At 37.9% G+C, this 15,871-nt stretch overlaps 1 long non-coding RNA gene across 2 annotated transcripts in view; it reads left to right on the forward strand.

The window, feature by feature from the left end:
• The window catches only part of LOC129350884 (uncharacterized), a 253,537-nt gene that overhangs the window by 221,206 nt on the left and 16,460 nt on the right, over positions 1-15,871 (forward strand). The window lies entirely within an intron of this gene.

The raw sequence follows: 15,871 nt of genomic DNA on the forward strand, positions 1-15,871 counted from the left end.
GTGGAACCTGGACTAAGATGAGTTTGACACTGCTGCTTTAAAGGCTTCTATTAAACTGTCTACTAATCACTGGCTATCCAATAATAATAGCTGAGCAAAAAGATACCCAGGAATGGCAGGTCTTCTCCAGATGAGAGGAGTTTCCATGCTGGTTGTGATCTGTGGGTGAAGTCATTAGCCGACAGATCCTGCAGCGTCCCTGCATGTGACGACACGAGAGGCACGGAAAAGGAATCAGAAAATGCCCTGAAACTGTTGACTAGACTCCCAAGAAGTTCTGGCGAAACCACACACACCCACACATCTTCACATAAAAGAGGAAACCATTACAGCCTGTTTTTCCTTGCAGCGCACAAACACATCCGTTTAGTTGTGTTGATCACATTTTGCAGCAGCTAAAAGTAATCATTTTTGGTAAACAGCTCAGCGAGACAGCAAATGGTTGAGCTGCTAACGATGTGAAGTCTGTGTCGTAGGTAACGTGATATTTATGGAAAAATACTCATTAGCACATTTATCATGTTTTGGTCGTTTCCTCGACTCCAAGTTGGAAACATCAACTTTTCCAGGCGTGAAGGATCAAAAAATGTCATGTTGCAGTGAAAACAGAGGCAGAAAAAAACAGGCTTTTTAGCATTTCTTTCCACACAAATATGTTTTTTGTTAGATTACATGAAAAACAAAGAGAACCTGGATGGAATTTGGGAATTTGCTGATACTAAAGTTAGATTTTCAGTCTGATATATGTCAATATAAAGAGACCTGGCTGTTCCTATTTCAAATTTGTTTGTTTTTGTGTTAATTCCTTCCACTAAACCCTCAGAACAGCAGAAAAACAGCACGTACCTGACCGAGCTGATAAGCAGGCGCTGAAGGGCAGAAACGGCCCAAATATGTCAGAAAAACAGGTAAAAAGACATAGAAAACAGTATTGAGTTTGTGTCTGATCCCTGCTGGCTGTAACAACACTACATAGATATTAAAACGAAAGGCACCTGCAGACATTTTCTGCCAAAGAAATCCATTTCCAGAAGTGAAGAACTACTTATTTTCAAAAAAAAAAAGCAGAGAAAACTTTGGTATAATCTGCTGGCTGTGAGTTAATGACCAGCGTTTGCCTGCAGGTGAAGTCCAGAAGCATCTCACATCCTGATTCTGTTCAGACTCTGCAGGAGGAGGAGGACGGCAAACTGAAGAAAATAGTGTGTGAGCGTTGTGATGTGAAGTGTGTTGACCCAGACCTGAATCTCTGACACCAATACCTCACACACCGAGAGTCAGAAACAGCTGTCAGCTCTGAGATTACTAAAAGCCACCGTTGTTTTCTTTATTCACACTATACGGCGTCGCAGGGGTCGAGGAGGGTCGCGACTGTCGTTTGCTTTTTCCCTTTTTACTTTATCATCCATGTCTTTATCTGCAGTCAGTCTGTGGAATTGTCCATGTAGTGTTTATATGTCTGGAGGCTTCGGTTACAACAGGGACGACATGATGCGTGACTTTTATAACCGATGATTCCGTCGATTATTAGGATTTTCAGATGTCAGTTTGAATCTGTCACTCACTCAGTAATGAACAAAATGCATTTAATTCAGTTCTGTGCTTAAATACACATTGAAGGTACTTGTACTTTACTTGAGGATTTCCATTTTATGCAATATTATACATTTCCTCTGTATTTTTTTTTTTTTGCAAAAATAAATATTGCACTCTTTACTCCACAGCTTAACTAACCTCTTTTTCTGATGTTTTTGTCTTTTTGTTTTGTTTCGTGTCGCTTGTCTAATTTTTTGTCATTTTGTGTCTCGTTTTTCTAATATTTTGTCTTGTTTTTGTTGTTTTTTTGTCTGACTCTTGTCATTTATATCATAAAGTAAAATCTTATATCATTCAGTTCCAGATGACTAAATGTTGTGTTCCTTTGTAGACACTCTGTGACCTGGAAGTTGTAATGTATAAATGATAAACTGAGGATGAATGTTGTTGAAATTAAATTTATTTTTCTTCAGAAATTTCAGGTTGTTCATGATGTTTAGTAAAAAGATAATTCCTTAAATGTGGACATTTTCAGAACGTACTTTTTGCACTAAAACAAAGGAAACATGAGGAGTTGTGGTTATTTATAGGTTATTATGCTGTGGTTTTACTGGTTCGGTCCATTGGAGATCATACTGGGCTGAATGTGGAACCTGGACTAAGATGAGTTTGACTCTCCTGCTTTAGGCGGTTCCTTGAACTGTCTCTGAGTAGTTTTTTGTCATGTTTTGGGGAACATTTTCCTCCCGTGTCCTCAAGTCATCTGTGGTTCTAATAACTCAAATGTTACAAATCCAATAGTGCTACAGATTTCAGTGGAGGGATGAGCAAACAAATTGCTTTAATCGATCTGATTTTAACGAGTATTTCTCCTCTTTGTGTAAATAACTAAAATAATACCCTAATTATCCCTGGTAATTAAAGCACAGTGGTGCAGGTAAACATTTTCCTCTTAAATCAGCATTTTTTTTGTGCATCTGCCTGCTTGTTTTTATGGAAGTTGTTTATCCAGTCAGCTCTGCAGTAATCTCTTAGTCTGACTTAATTTTCCGATCTTCCTCATTATTTGACTGCAGCTTATTTATGTGTCTGCCGTCTATTTACCTGCCAGACCGTCCGTCTATCATTCATCACCAAGTGTTTATGCTTTGCTCTGCAGTTTGACTCCTTCTCTGTGCAGCCGGTTAATAATATGCGTAAATGACACTCGGTTGATGTGGCTGTAGGCCGTCCATCCATCATGAGTCTATTATAGACTGGATTCAAGGCTCCAGTTTGATCAGCAGTCTCTGACTCTTTCTCTTCTGCCCATCTGTCTCATTTTTTTCTCCTCTCGCTCATTCCATCCCAGTCTTTTTACATTCATCTGTCATTTCTATAAAACCTCTCTTTGCTTTCAGGTTGTTAATATTTTCCTCGGCTTTATTTGGAGAATATTTTGCAAATATGAGATGTGAACAGAAAGTTTAGATTCTGTGCCTTTTGTATGCAAATGTGAGGATAATTACCGGTGATGAAACTTGGGTCTACAGCAGGGGTGTCCAACATGTGGCCCGCGGGCCAAAAGCGGTCCTCCAGAGGGTCCAATCCCGGCCTCAAAGTGTAAAAACTCCAGAGAAGACATTAACTGCAGATTGTAGTAGTAGTAGTAAAACTATAAATTTAAAATAATTTCTAGACCATGATAAGTTGTTTGGATCATAAAGTAAAATACTAGATTGTTCATTGTTCTTTTGTGCATCGTTCTTGTCGAAATTTCAGGTTGTTCATGATGTTTTGTTAAAAGATAATTCCTTATATCTAAACATTTTCAGAACGTACCTTTTTGCAGTAAAGCAAAGTTAATAATGTGGACTTGTGGTTATTTATAGGTTATTCTGCTGTGATTTTACAACCTGGACTAAGATGAGTTTGACTCCTCTGGTCTGCAGCATCTGATGGAGAACATTTGGCCCCAGAAACCTGAACTGTGGTGTGATGGCATCGGTGCTCCATCATAGCAATACGTCCGCTAACAGTGTGCTGAGAACACAGGAGGTTTCTGGCCTCACCAACACCATCATCACTCCCCACCCTGCTCTCCTAGCTGGATTTGGCTCCATACAACTCCTTCCTCTTCCCTATGAAGACAGTTCACTTTGATGCATCACTGTTTTGACACAGCGGAGGACATCCACCTAGTGTTCATAAAGCATTTCAGACGCCTTGCTCTCATCTGAGAACATGTTAAATACTGATACTGTCGAATGTGTTCTAAAAACTCATTTACAATCTAATTAATGTGCATTGGCTGAGCTAAACTAAATAGTGCTTATTTAATGATTCATCTGCAGACGCTTAATACAAGACAACCGAAAACAATTCACAATTCAAGTACATCACACTTCATCCTGGCAGCTTGTTAAATAGAATTAATAGATTGTTTTGGACCATTTTTTAAAACCGCAGCAGCTAAATGCTTCCCTATCCTCAACATCTAGCTGCTAACTTTGTCTGTTTGCTGTCTGGTGTTTGACAAATTGCACAGACTTAATTTTACATGTCCTGTTAACACAGTATTGTAGTGTCGGTCCATGAGAGGAGTAAAAAGAGAGGCAAATACTGATGAATTATAATAAAGAGAATCAGGGAGCCAGAATACAAAATAACCACAAACAGACTGAAAATGACCAAAAAAGAAACAAAATGAGCACAAAGACACAAAAAAGCAACCACAAAAAGACACAACATGACCACAAAAATGCACAAAATGACTAAAAATGACACAAAATGACCACAGTAAAACACTAAATGACTCAATGAGACAGATAATTATCCTATAAAGATACAAAATGATGAGAGACACACAAAAAAAAACCTCCCAAAAAAATTCAAAATGACCACAAAAAGAAATAAAATTATCACAAACAGACTGAAAATGACCACAAAAAGTGCACCAAATGTTCACAAAAACATCGTCATTTTGGATCATTTTTTGGTCTTTGGGATAATTTTCGAGTCATTTAGGATAAATTTCATGTCATTCTGGACTAATTTTCTGTAATTATGGATCATTTCCAAGTCATTTTGAACAATTTTCAAGTCATTTTGGACAAGTTTTGACTCATTTTCAACAAATTTTATGTCAGCTTGGATCTTTTCTCATCATTGTGGATCATTTTTGGGTCTTTCGGATCATTTTTGAGTAAATTAGGTCAAATTTCAAGTTATTCTGGACTAAATTTCTGTAATTATGGATCATTTTCAAGTCATTCTCGACAGATCAGTATACAATTGCGGGACTTTTTGTATTATAGTTGACATTTTAGTGATATCTATTCTTTTTTTTTTTTAATTAATAAATGATTGTTTCCATAATAAATAATTATGGAATTTGTAAAGACATGATCATAGAAAAGTTTTTTTTTTTTTTTACTTTTAATAAAAATGTGTGCAAGATATATCCCATGGACTTCAAAAGTCCCTCAGTTATATTTTAACCCATCTCAGATTATCACAGCAGGAAGGGTGAACTGTCAGGATTCACATTTCTCTAAAGTCTCTTCACATTCTTGCTTTACGTTTTAATGCATGGAAAGTTTCTCTTCCATTGTTGTTTGCTTAACAACATGGCAGGCAACATGTGTCCAGATTGTCAGCAGGTTAAATTTTCATAAAACACAGTGTTATCTGATCAGATGGTCTGGCTGAAACCACTTCTTCATTTCACCCTCTTTCATTATCTCCTGTTTTCTTCTCCTCCTGATCCTTTGAGTGATTAAGAATCACAAAACATCAGCTCCTAATTCATCACAGGCTGTGTGTGTGTGTGTGTGCGTGCGTGCGTGCGTGCGTGCGTGCGTGCGTGCATGTGTGTAGCGGTGAGATTGATGCAGTTTTGTGTTAATAGCGGACATGTGCTTTAATATTTGACAGCTTTAACCACAATTTTTACTAAAAACACACATATTAAATGTTAAATACACTAAATGTTGTGCTGATAATGGAAGAATGCTGTAATATTTATATAAATTTTCAAATTTTTAAAGGTTAAAGCATTTTTTCGACAGTAAAATATGGAATGAAGCACGTTTTTAACCCTAAAATCAACAATATCAATGCATTGCTTCACTGTAAATGTGGAAAATATTTTGCCATAATTTTACGGTAGCGTTCTGGCAACCACAGCTGCTGGAATTTTACTGTAAGAGCAACATTCTTCCTTTTTTGACAGTGCAGGAAAGCTGTTGTGGTGGTAGAAATCTGAGAAACTTGTTTGTGACGGTCTGTTGCCATCATTCGTTACATTTATGTATGGTGCACGTGGACATTTTCTACCCGAGGATGTAAATAAATGAGACGGTTGCAGAAAAAAACTAAGAGAAAATGAGAAATTTGGGCTCCGTTTAGCTGAAAAAAGAGTAAATGAAATTAGTGTCTGTGTGCAAACAGAACATGATGCTGAATTCTCTGGGTATAACCTCACTTTGCTCCAGGAATTGTAATCCTGCTGCAGATGGGAGCTATAAAAAGACCGAGAACTCATTTGGCAATGCTCCATTCTTTTTTAACACAACGAAATGCACGAAGAAGCACGGACATTAGTCTTTTTGAGACTTTGCCCACATGTGGCTCAAATTTACTTCTCTTTTTTTCAGTTTAATTATACTCATGTTTGAGAGAATTGGCGTGCATACTTTATCCATGTGGCCATAAATGTGTTATTAAAACTAATTCTAATCTCTTTGTGCTCTGTTCAACTCTGCCTGGCGTCGATGCACCTGTCAGTTGTGCTTCTGGCCATCTTTGCACGTTGTTCCCTGTTTCTCTGAGAGTAATTCAGAGCTTCTTACGAGTGTTTAGCTGAGGTCAAAGCGGGCCAAACTCCACTTAGCTGGGAGTCTTCTTTCTCTTGGCTTTGCCATTAAGCCATTCCCGAGTCCCTGCCTGGACCCGTCATGTTTGCATGTGATGGAGCTGTCACTCCGCTGTCCCCTGCCTGCCCCCACCATGCCGTCTCACTCTGAAGGATCTCTGGATGATGTCTGCCATCTGGAGCCTGATCTTTTTCATCATTTCCCCACCTGGTTGTGAACATCCAGCTGCATCCCGTTCCGTCTGCAGATGTCAACGCCTCACTGAGAAAGGAATCGAACACGTCTCCAGGTCTGGACGTCTCCCAGCCCGGGGACACGACAAACAACCTGGGAGCCTTGATCTGTATTCAGCCCAGTAAATACCCCTCTGCAGCACCAGGCAGGGGGACATGAGGGCACTAGGAAGTCCTGGCCTGACTTTATCATCAACAAGCTGCAGCTACTGCAGCTCGATCACTGAAAACAGTCACCATCCAGGAGCATCCAGCCTGTCCTGCTGGAAATACATTTCTGAGTCCAGGATTTTTTCAAGGAAATGATGCCTGTGTGGTAACAGCTTCTTCCCTTCAAGCCAAACCATTTGATTGGCTTTCAGGAACAGTACGTACAGCAGATGTGTCCAACATGCGGCCCACAGGCCAAAAGCGGCCCTCCACAGGGTCCAATCCGGCCCTCAAAGTGTTAAATCAGATTATATTAAATCACCTGTGGCTTGTAGCATACAGCAAGTTCAACATAGCGATGGGATCTTTTCACAGCAAACGCACTCACATTGAAGAGTCACATGAAGCTAGAAGTCCACCAAGGTTCTGCTGGATCTAATGATGTGTGTGTTCCCTTGAAAAGACTGGAGTCAGAAGACATGATCAAACAGTGACAGGTCTACAGTCGTATATTCCTCCCAACAAAAACAAACTGTAATGCAAATATGAGACATTTAAAAGCTACAATCCATCCTGTGAGTAAAACAGCTGTCCAGTTATGCTGCTGTGGACAAAACCCTGAAGTAAAGCTGGCAAAAAATGACTGACCGTGTGAACATGAGCTAATATTCTTATTAATTTCACTGCCTCATATAAAACACAATCTGATTAATGCTGCATTTGTGTATAAATTACTTGGATGCAAGTTTCTTATTCCAGATTAATTTTAATTGTCATTTTTCAACATAAGTTTGTGCAACAGAATTACAGATTTAGTTTATTTAAGCTGCCAATAAAAAAAGAAAAAATAATCAAGCAGCTTAGGTCAAATCAAACTGTTTCCGTGGCGATATAGTGTAAAGGATAGTTTTAGTTCAGTCCTTATTCTTTCAGCTGCAGCCCTGGCAGAGCTAAGAACAGTTCTGGGAGCAGGTAAAGAACAAATATAGAAACATCATTCAACCTGGTAAGTAGGTTTACTGCAACTCTCATAAGGTCAACAATACAAGGCTTTAGTACTTTATCACGCTCTGTTATAGGATTATATTGCTGTACAAAAGTCTATAGAACAATGAAACGCTTTTGAAAACTGTTCCTCTCCTCGGAGACTATTTCACCGTCCGAGCCCAGAGCTCCGGGGGATCTTCTAGGAATCCTGATGCCATTTTTCCAAGACTATTGATTAGTCAGAAGGCAGTGTTTTTAAAGTGTGTTGGTCTGTTTTTCTCCAACACAACCTGCTCCAGAGAAGGATAAATATTCAGCATAAATTATTAGTCAGAAGTGAAACACCTTCATCATCTCCCAGAGTTAACCCTGAAGTTACCGTACTTTCCGTACTTTTTAGAACTTTTCTCCTTAACATGGATGGTTGTTTTCTCAGACAGTAAATGGAAAATGTGAGGCGTCCTTGTTTAATTGATGAATCCCTTTTTTATTATTTTATCTTGATTCTAAATGTCGAAGTAATTAAAGTGGAGCAAAGCTTGAATGGATCAGTTAATGGTGATTGATATGTCAGAGATTCAAATAATCAGTCAGAATGCTCTAAAGCAGGGGTGTCCAACATGTGGCCCGTGGGCCAAAAGCGGTCCTCCAGAGGGTCCAATCTGGCCCTCAAAGTGTAAAAATTCCAGAGAAGACATTAACTGCAGATTGTAAATTAGTAAAACTATAAATTCAAAATAATTTCTAGACCATGACAAGTTGTTTTGATCATAAAGTGGAATACTAGATTTTTCATTGTTCTTTTGTTATTTTGTGTCTCATTTTTGTTGTTTTTTGTCCAACTTTTATTGTTTGTCTCATATTTTTGGCGGTTTGTTTCATGCTTTTGTCATTTTTTGTCTCATTTGTCCATTTTTTTGTCAGTTTGTAACTTTCTTTTTTTGTTTCATGTTAATTATCTCATTTTTTTGTCATTTTGTTTCTCACTTTTGTCGTTTGGGTCTTATTTTTGGACTATTTTGTCTTGTTTTTATTGTTTTTTGTCTTTTTTTAAAGTGAAATCCAATATCATTCAGCTCCGGATATCTGTGACTAAATGTTGTGTTCCTTTGTAGACACTCTGTGATCTGGAAGTTGTAATGTGGAAATGATAAACTGAGGCTTAATGTTGATGAAATTGAACTTAATTTTCTTAAGAAATTTCAGGTTGTTCATGATGTTTTGTAGAAAGAAAATTCCTTAAATATGAGAATTTTCAGAATGTACTTTTCTACACTAAAACAAAGGAACCATTAGGAGTTGTGGTTATTTCTAGGTTATTCTGCTGTGGTTTTACTGGTCCACTGGAGATTAAACTGGACTGAATGTGGAACCTGAACTAAGATGAGTTTGACAGCCGTGGTCAAAAATTTTTAAATCTTTGTCTTGAAAACATATTCCAAATACTTGACAAGATAAACTTTATGTGAAACTGTTCAAACTTATTCACTGTCATCCATAATTTTGGTAAACTTAATACTACAAATTACTTTTTGAAGTGACAAACAGCTTCTTAGACCAGCTGTAGCACAACCTCGAGCCCAAACTGTTCAGTAACGCTGGAAATTAAGTGCTTGAAATGTAATTATAAAATGCTAGTGAGGGCACTTCATGTACCTGTACCTATTTACCCAGTCCAACTGTGAATTAATGGGGAAAGTGCTGAGCTTTCAGCCTGGAGCTGTTTAACCTGATGGGAGCTTTTTTAGTTCAAGTGGAGATCAGTTTGGTACTTTATAAACTTAGTTTGTGAGAGCAAAGAATCGTACAACACTTTGTCCCCAAAAGCTGCAAGTTGTCGGCTCTTTTTTTTCTCCAGCGTTCTAGGTTCATTGTAAGAGCTTATACAGGTAACGTTACAGACGCCTCATGTATTTGTACCAAGGCGGTGTTTTTATCTGTTGGAACATGTGTGTGTGATACAGTTAATCCCTTCTGCACCCAAGGGCCACCACATGAGTGTTTTCACTCAGAGCCTGATAAGACTTCCTCTACTGTGTGGCCAAGTCCGGATTTCCATTGATTATGTCTGCCTCACACATGTTCGTTTGTTGCAGTTCTTACAAAAGGACAATGAGACAACTGGCATCTTGTCAGTTTTGAATTTTATACAAACAATGTGGTGATTTTGAAATCCGCATTAGCTGGCGTAGAGCTTTAACCAGCCAAAAGAAACACCTGAGTGCCAGGAATGAAGGTATTTCATAGAAGCACATTTAGCTCCAATCTCCTGTCCTTATTGTGTTTTAACCCTCCTGTTGTCCTCATTTATGGGCACCAAAAAATATTGTTTCCTTGTCTGAAAAAAATCTAAAAATTCAGCAAAAAAAATTCCCCATATTTCTGAAAATTTATAAAACCTTCAAAAAGTTCCTTAAAAGTTCCCCTTAAAAGTTTTCTTTTAAAAAAATCCTCCACATTTAGCAAGAAGATTCTTGTAAATATTTTCAAAAAATGAGTAAAAATCTTAAAAAAAATCCTAAAAATATCTAAAGTGATTCCATATATATCAGTTAAACTTCTAATATTTTCTTTAAGAACATTCAGAAAAAAATCAAACAAAGTTTAGTGCGGGTCAATTTGACCCGCAGGACGACACCAGGGTTTAAAAAAAGCATTAATAAACTGAGATGTTAATAGCAAATCTCCAACAGATATATTTTCAATATACAGGATGTAAGTCACAGGTGGATCCAAAAGAAAATGCTGCTACTCTCAATCAACTTTTTTTTTCATCTCGTGAGAAATAAATCACCTTCTTGTTTGGACGTTACTGAATCTGACCTGATTCTCCTGAACAAATCAATCTAAGACCAATTAAGATAAAGATAAAGATAAAGTTCTTTATTTCTCCCCACTCCAGGGGAAATTTACATTGTTACAGCAGCTTTATTTACAATATATACAAGGGTGAAAAAAATTTTTAACAGAAAAAAATAAAAATAAAAATAAAGTTTAAAAGTGCAGAGATGTGCAGTGCAAGAATGTCAGTGCAAATTTTATGGTTTGGGGTGGTAATGATATAGTCCAGTTTATGTTAACATCAGCCAGTGATGCTGATGTTGTAAAGTCTTATAGCAGATGGGATGAAGGACCTGCGATAGCGCTCTTTCTTGCAGGGTGGATGTCTCAGTCTGCTGCTGTCCAGCTTGAGAATAGCAGGAGAAAGACGAGAAAAGCAGGAGTTTGTTCTTTTGCTGTGCTTGCAGGCTTCTCAGAGTTTATCCTTAAGGGCCTTACAGAGCATGAAATAAGAGAAAAATCCCTGCTGATATAAGCAGCGAGAGGCAGAGGAAACTCTGGGAAGGTCCCAGTTCTATCACACTCTCTCCTATAGCCAGTTTAGAATCACTAATTAACCTGCAATGTGTGTCACACATGCAAACTTCACTCAGGAAAGCCCCAGCTGACCAGCAGGGTCAAACCAAGAACAAAACACTGCACCAGCATGAAGCAATCACAAGGAAAATCTACATTACAGCTTATTAAAACATATACACTACCATTTAAAGTTTGGGTCACTTAGAAATGTCCTTATTTTTGAAAGAAAATCATTTTTTTCCAATGCAGATATCATTAAATGAATGATAAATCCACTGCAGACATAGTTAATGTGGTAAATGACTATTCTAGCTGGAAACGGCTGATTTTTAATGGAATATCTCCATAGAGGTACAGAGGAACATTTCCAGCAACCATCACTCCTGTGTTCTAATGCTACATTGTGTTAGCTAATGGTGTTGAAAGGTTCATTGATTAGAAAACCCTTGTGCAGTTATGTTAGCACATGGAGAAAAGTGGGAGTTTTCATGGAAAACATGGAATTACCTGGGTGACCCCAAACTTTTGAACAGTAGTGTATATTTTTAATATATTTTTTACTATATTTTACTATATTTTTAAGTGTATTTTTAAACATTTTACTATGTTTTTATTACATTTTTACTGTATTTTTGCTATATTTTTACAGTATTTTTGCTATAATTTTATTATATTTTTACTGTTTTACAAGATTTTTAGTGCATTTTTATTACATTTTCTGTATTTTTTTTACTGCATTTTTACTCTATTTTTCTGTATTTTTCACTAAATATTATCTGCACTTTTACTCTATTTTTCTGTATTTTTCACTACATTTTTACTGCATTTTTATCATATTTTACTGCATTTTTACTCTATTTTTTCATATTTTTACTGTATTTTACTCTATTTTATGATATTATCATTCAAAAGTTTGGGGTCACTTAGAAATGTCCTTATTCTTGAAAGGAAAGCAACTTTTTTTTATTTTAAAAAAATTGGAGTTTTCATGGAAGACATGGAATTGTGTGGGTGACCCCAAACTTTTGAACGGTGGTGTAGATACAAATAAAACCTCCATCCAGACAGATGTACATTGAAAGGAAGATTCAGAAACATCAGTCAGTGGTTGAAACTCTGCACTATAAGAGTTTGAAGTAGATCAAATGTATAGCTGTTGACACACACAAATATTCTAAAGTGAAGCATCTAACAATAATTGTCCCACATGGGAAGCAAACCCTGACCTCTTGGGTGATGTCATGGGCTGACTTATACCTCCATCTTCCCCTCCTACCTCATTATGTGGCTTTTTTCAAACCGAAAACCTTTCCTACAGAGTCATAGGCAAAATAATACATGCATTTCTGATAGAGCATGACATTTCTTTCAAAACAATACGAAAATGCAATTCAGTAGTACAGGAGCGTAATTTAGTTGACATATGTTTTAAGTTTTAATTGTGACATCCATGCATTTTATCTCATTCTCATGCAAGAACCTGTAGGATAAGTAGCTCCTGATTTCCAGTAAACATGTTTTCAGATGAAAAGACTTTTTACCCACTTGTTATTTTAGACTCAATGCTCACTTGCAGAACTCTTTAATTGCGTTTCCACAGAAACAAGGATTTCGCTCATGCCCTCAAACACATATCTCTGTTGCAAATATTTCCTAAAAACATATATTGCATTTTCACTTTTAACAGACTTACACCACTTTCTCACTCTCGTACACAAACACAGATGTCGAGGAAAGCTGGCAGAAGTGGGCTTGCAGCAGACCTTCAAGATAAATACGTAGTGCTGTACTGGAGTGGAGGAGAGAGGCTTAGGCAGAGCTTCTTAGCAGACAAGACCTCCTGTTTAGGTACTGAGGGGACAGAGAGAGAGTTTGACAAACACAGGCAGATTCACAGTAAAACATGACCTCCTTAGGGAAAGAAAGGAGTGGGAATACGAGGGGAAAGTAGGGGGACAAAAACGAGAGATTAGAGGAGGACAGACAAACAACTTCACAGCTGACAAGACCTCCTGCTGAGGCCCACGGGGAGAAGGAGGTGTTTGGGGAATAGAAGGGAACAGAGGAGAGGAGAAAAATGATGACAAGCATGGATGGGAGAGAGGAAAGAGAATCAAACAGAATGGAAATATGCTAACAGAGTCCATGTTAAGTCTGCAAATGCATGAGGCTGCAAAGTTACTGCAGGAAATGACACCCAACATGCACACATTTTCAGATTCAGTAGGACCAGGCCGAGGTTATAACTATACTCTGTTTTTTGCCGTTCTCTGTCCTCGTGCTCACCTCTTCCTGTTCCTCTCGCTCTCTCTTTCCTTTGTGAGCCTCAGCAAAAAACAAATGCAGTGCATAAGCAGAGCGACTGCGAGTTAACAAGCTGTAAATCTGTCTCAAAGCCCGTTTTTACCCCCTCAGCATGGGTGTGTTATTGAGAGGTTAGCAGCAGCCAGATTGAGTGAGCAAAGTGGTTTATTAAGTACATTTATTGAGCTAGCACCTCAGTAAACAGAAGAAAATAGTGCACGGTGAGCCGCTGATGCATTACAGTGATGCTTGTGCACACGCAGGGCGAACTCACAGTTTTAACTGGGTTAACATATGTGTGTATATATATATATATATATATATATATATATATATATATATATATATATATATATATATATATATATATATATATATATATATATATATATATGCGTTGTTTTGTTTTATTCTTTTTTTCATTTTTTCCTTTTTTTCCCTATATTTAGGTCTTACAGGGTTAATGTGAGATCCCAAATTTGTGTCTTTTTTCACATCCGGACTGCTGAATAGAAGTGAAGCCAGAGTAGAAAGGCGGGTCATTGATTTAAGAGTTTGATTTGAAGAGAGGCAGCAGACAGTTTAGTCTCTGTGCTGTTGACTTCTGATCACTCCACTTTGAAATGGATTACAACAGGGATCTGGCTTTGGGCACTGAATTGCTTGGATGTTCAAACAATGACGGAGCTCAGCGTCCTAATCTGTATGCTAATGAGCCCGTTTGATATTACATCTTAAGTCTCCCTCCTTGCTGCCTGCGCTCTGTTCTCTGGTGCCAGAAACAAGCTAGAAGGCAGCGATCAGGAAAAGCAGACATCTGGAATAGAAGTGGAAAATCTCTTTTGTGAGAGAGGTGAATGTATGTGACCATAAAAGACACAACACTGAAGGAAACTCAGCTCCATCCCCGGGGGCGTTGGATTAATAATAGAAACTGTTCTTTAGAGTCAGTTTTCAGACAGTGGAGGCTGACGGAGGCCAACACAATGAAAACTAATAGATGGGAAGTGGAACAAAGGAAATGCTCTATTGTAGGAGGCTGTTACAGTATGCACACAATGGCTGTGTGTGTGTTATGTATGTGCATATTCTGGCAGTGGACTGGGAACAAAAACCCATGTTTAACCAGCAACATGCGTGACTGCACACGAGTTCTGTGCGTGTGCAAATACATAATATAATACTGATGGTACAGATAGGCGAGGGCTTCATTTTTGGTTCTGTTGACTGAATTTTTGTGCAGCCTTTAAAAAATCCAATGAACCCACAGTATAATCAGGGGTCACACTGGGATTTGTGTCTTGTCTGGTGAGCTCAGAGCTTACAGACCACCATAAACGCTGTAGAAATATGGTTTATTTCTGCAAGTAGTTCCAATGAAAACTGTACACATGATGTTCCACATTATGCACTTACGCACTTTCTTTTTGCTAATGTAGGCAGTGCAACATTTTAATCTGAAAACAAAAAAAAGAACAATAAGACAACAAATACACCCTAAAACATTGCATTGATAGAACACGTTTTTATATATTTTTTAATTACTTTGATTAATATTTGCATACATAGAACCAAATGAGTATAATCTACTGTGTTTCCATTATTAGGCCAACTGTCTTTTTCCTCATTTTTCATTTACCTGAGTGATTAAATGAGTTCCATTCTTGCAATAATTCCACCCTTGGAACTGCTGTTGCATTCAAGCAGCAAAACTGAAAGATCCTTGCAGTAATCCACTTTATTCAACAGAAACAGAAATGCTGTGTTTTCAGGAGAAAATATTTGGGCTTCGGCTGGGAATAAGAATCCAGCGTCAGTACCGATGATGCTGGATTCATCCTGAACACAGCCGCTCTGCTGACAGTTACTGCACTGTTAAAAAAATGTGAATCTGTGCACAACAGGTGTGTTTGCTGTGCACTGAAATTTAGAATCACAACACATTAGATGATGTAAATAATTAATGAAGCGCTGCTGCTCTGAATAAACTGCACACAGCTCCTCCTTCAGTTTGCAGATATCATGGATCCTGCTGCTGTGATATAGACATTTTATAAAGAAAATAAGGCTGTACATTTGGTTGTTCAGTGCACGACCGAAGATTCAGGACGTTGGGACGTGAACCGCAATGCTGTGATACTGAAGGAGGTGGCGCTAAAAAGTAAATTTAAAAAATAGCTTTAGCTTTATGCTTCAAGTCATTGTCTTCCTGGAAAATTACAGTAGGTCCTCAGTTTACGACGTCCTCGACTTACGGCATTTTGTCGTTACATCGGAACCGGTTCTGTGGAACTAGTTGGTGAGTGGAGTGGATAAATACTGTCTGTACAGTCATCATGCAGCACTATAATTATTAAATAATTTCCTCCCGGATGAGTAAAGCTTATCTTATCCTATAAGATGCCTTTGTTTACATTTGCCACCATATTGGAATATGCTACATTC

This window comes from Amphiprion ocellaris, chromosome 17, assembly GCF_022539595.1.
Source record: "Amphiprion ocellaris isolate individual 3 ecotype Okinawa chromosome 17, ASM2253959v1, whole genome shotgun sequence".
In the NCBI taxonomy this organism is placed as follows: domain Eukaryota; kingdom Metazoa; phylum Chordata; class Actinopteri; family Pomacentridae; genus Amphiprion; species Amphiprion ocellaris.